A 3517-nucleotide genomic window follows, 5' to 3' on the forward strand; every position below is an offset into this window, starting at 1 on the left:
GAAGGCAGTGGGAAGGTAGCGGGAGACAATGGGAAGGCAGTGGGAAGGCAGTGGGAAGGCAGTGGGAAGGTAGTGGGAAGGCAGTGGGAAGGTAGCGGGAGACAATGGGAAGGCAGCGGGAAGGCAGCGAAAGGCAGTGGGAAGGCAGTGGGAAGGCAGCGGGAGGCAGTGGGAAGGCAATGGGAAGGCAATGGAAGGCAGTGGGAAGGCAGTGGGAAGGCAGCGGGAGGCAGCGGGAGGCAGTGGGAGGCAGGCGTCTCGGACGTCCAAGGGGCCGGTAGATGTTGGAGAGGAGCGGACTGAGCGTGCTAAATACCACAGGGGCAGAAATAAGTGGCCGCAGCCCCCACCAATGTAGTTTTAGAAGCAGGAACGTTCCTGAAGTGACCTCAGCATTTGGAGGTGGTGAAAAGGGCATTTAATGCTGCCTTATGTTTAAAGCGCCTCATTATATCAAAACATGGCGTTTCTGAGGATGCAAAAGGAGGCGAGTGTAGAAGAGGCCCCACGCTTTTGCTGCTGCTTTAGATGCCATTGCTGTCATTTGATTACCGGCTCTGATTAAATGGTCAGACTTATGACACATTTCAATTCCAACATTCAGAGCGTGAAATAACTTAATGAGAAGAGGAATCAGAGCAGCTGAGGGAGCCGCTGCTATTAGGAGGCTAATCTGCTCATTCTGAACTCACTTTTCTGCTTTGAAAGGACGCTTTTGTGAGTCATCAGATCGTGCAGACGTGCACGTGGGGGGAGTTTAATCATTCTCATTTTACTTTTATCGACCTTAGAATGCCCTTAAGGAGGAGCTGTTTTCAGGTTTCCAGCTCCCTTTGTTGTAGATTAAGGTGATTGGATTAATCTGATTGTGGGACTAAAGGTTCTATTAACCAACTGTGTCGCCTCAGCATTTCCTCCTCGTGCACGTGTTAATTACGAGTCCTTTAAAATCTGGTTTGCCCTCGGCTGAATCCTCGTCTGCACGCGGAGCGTCTGATGCTCAGAGAGCGTGCACGTTCGGACTGATCGTGCACGGCTGATTTTCAACACTCGTGTGCTGATTTGTTCGAGTTTAATGCTCACGACTGAGCTGGTGAACGGCTGATTCTGCACCACTGGGAGCCAGTAGAACTGGTTCCGCTGTGACCCGAAAGGTGGTTTCCAAAATGGCAAAAGTGCGACCTGCCCGTCCTTTAACGTTGCCACCAAACAGCTGATCAGCTCCGTCAGAAGCTGAACCCTTGACTGAGGAGCTTCACATGCCCACTCCTGGGAATTCTTTTTTAAATTTGTTAGAGACAGAAATCTGCCAACAGACGCGCAGATCAAAGAGAAACTGTAAGCAAAAGTGTGACAGCTGCAGAGTTAATGGCGCGCTCCATCACGCTGACAGGTCCGGACTGGCTGGGAGCGCTGCAGCCAAGCCAGGGGCAAAACTCCCACACAGCTCAAAGTAATTAACAGTGTTTATGGACTAAAATTAAATAGTTAGACCCAGACAAGCTCGTATAGATGTCTGTGCTTTTGGCGTCCCGGTGGAACACAAACACAAGCCGGGACACAGATCAGGATCGTACCTGTTCCGGCTGAGAAGTTGGGTTTTTTGAGGAAGTTGTTTACTTTGGCAGGACACGTCAGCTTTGAAAGGAGCTGTTGATCCAAACATGATGAGAACAGGTCGGAATCGAGCCCAGATCCTCGTAGTGTACCAACCAACCACTGCCTCCCCTTCACTCGGAGCGGCCATCATGTTGCGCAAGACCTGAATCTGCTGGGGAGGTGAACCGACTGGTCCTCCTCGGTCGTGCTTTCGGCAGGACTGCCCCCGAAGCCTCGGCTCCACTCTCGGGCCTCTGTGCCGACCGTAAAAGGTTCTGGTCTGTTAAGATTTGCAACTTCCCATGAAGCCATCAGATGTTGTGAATCGGACAGTGAAGCAGATGTGAGTGTGGCGGGGTGGAGAGAGGTGGAACGGTCAACGACAACGCCACCTGGGGAGTTTCACCCCAGGAATTAACCGGAACCAGGCACGCGCAGATACGGTTCGGTTCCAGAGGCAGAGACAGGATTGAGGGTTAGGCACTACAATTTTATTAAATCCAACTCAACACCAAAATAACTCTGCTGTACAAAAGTCAAACAAAAAGGGGTGGACAGGGCTGGGGCCCCACCGGCAGGTAAAACGCAATTAGGGGAGAAACAAACTAAAAACACCCGTGCTACTGCAACCAAAACTACACACGAGGGGTGAGGAAAACGCCCTCCACCAGGGGTTGGGTCCCCGCCGTGGCCCGCAGCACCTGTCCACAAAGAAAAGAGAATTAAAACACTGTTAAGAGTCTAAAAATGAAAGCAATAGCTCCGTGGTCGCCTCGGCGGCACCACTACGCCTCAGCGCCGTCCCCCGAGCGAAGGGGGGCGAGAGCGAACAGGAGAGACGGGACGGAGCCAAAGCAGCAGTGGGTCCAGTACGCGAGGTGATCTACTCCATGAGGGCTTCCCGCTGGGGCCACGCGACCCACTGACACCAGCCGGCAGCCAACTGCAGCGAGAACAGCCCCAGTACCATTGATCAACTGAGTGAGTGGGGGAGTCAGTGACGCGCATTGCTGCGCCTTACCTGCCCAGTGCCAACTAGCGCGCACGCCCTTACGGCAAAGCGCTCTGGACGGAAGGATGGCGGGAGGAAGCACCGACCTTCTGCAACAAGTAGCAAGCACACGTTCCAGCACTGTTGCACTTTACGTCGTAACCAGATGAAATCTGCGTTAGCATGCCGTGCCTTTACCTTGGCGCTGCCAGACAGCGCGCTCGTTCTGGGACAGGTTCAGTTGGTCAAACAGCCCAGACAATCTGCAACCACGCTACACCTTCGTCGAAGGGGGAAGTCAACTAAAGCCAGCTGGAGGCAGTGCCTTATATGAACCTTTTTCTCCCCACCCACCAATTAAGGCACTACCTCCATATGGCACCTGTGCGGAGGGCAGGCCACGCCCTGCCACATGAGGATCAAATGGACTGTAGAACACCCCCAGTCCAATAACTCCATACATAAATGTAGACACGCTCTTTGCTACTCTGGGATTTTAGTTCCCATCAGGTCCAGAGTCCCCCCCCCCCCCCCACAACAAACACCACCGGCTGGATGATTGTAGAGCTGCTCAAACAGGAAGATCTGCACCCTTCATTTCATAACTGTAGAAATCTGCTAAACAAAACATGTATAGATAAATGCGAGCTTGAGGAAGGTCAGAATTCCCTTCAGAACCATTGACCTGCCACTGAATTAGGCAAATTTGTAGATGACATTTTGCTGAAAATGGGCTTAATTGATGGATTAATGTCAGCATACTTTTGGAATATTGGATTTCAATTTGTAACTCAATACAGGTCTTGAAATTGGATTATGCCTCAGCTCCACGTCCTCGGAAATGGCCCAAAGCGCTGCACAACAGGCAGCGCACCTGAGGTCACGGTGAATAAAGCTGCTCTTTACAGACCACAAGCACAAAAGGGG

General features: G+C 52.0%; 1 long non-coding RNA gene across 1 annotated transcript; it reads right to left on the reverse strand.

The window, feature by feature from the left end:
• Positions 1-2068: 2068 nt before the first annotated feature.
• LOC130535875 (uncharacterized) lies at positions 2069-2749 on the reverse strand. The gene is made up of 2 exons (XR_008953227.1): positions 2621-2749; positions 2069-2542 (listed from the first exon to the last, which is right to left on the reverse strand). It is a non-coding gene; the product is annotated as an uncharacterized LOC130535875 (long non-coding RNA).
• Between the last annotated feature and the right edge of the window lie 768 nt (positions 2750-3517).

This window comes from Takifugu flavidus, chromosome 13, assembly GCF_003711565.1.
Source record: "Takifugu flavidus isolate HTHZ2018 chromosome 13, ASM371156v2, whole genome shotgun sequence".
In the NCBI taxonomy this organism is placed as follows: domain Eukaryota; kingdom Metazoa; phylum Chordata; class Actinopteri; order Tetraodontiformes; family Tetraodontidae; genus Takifugu; species Takifugu flavidus.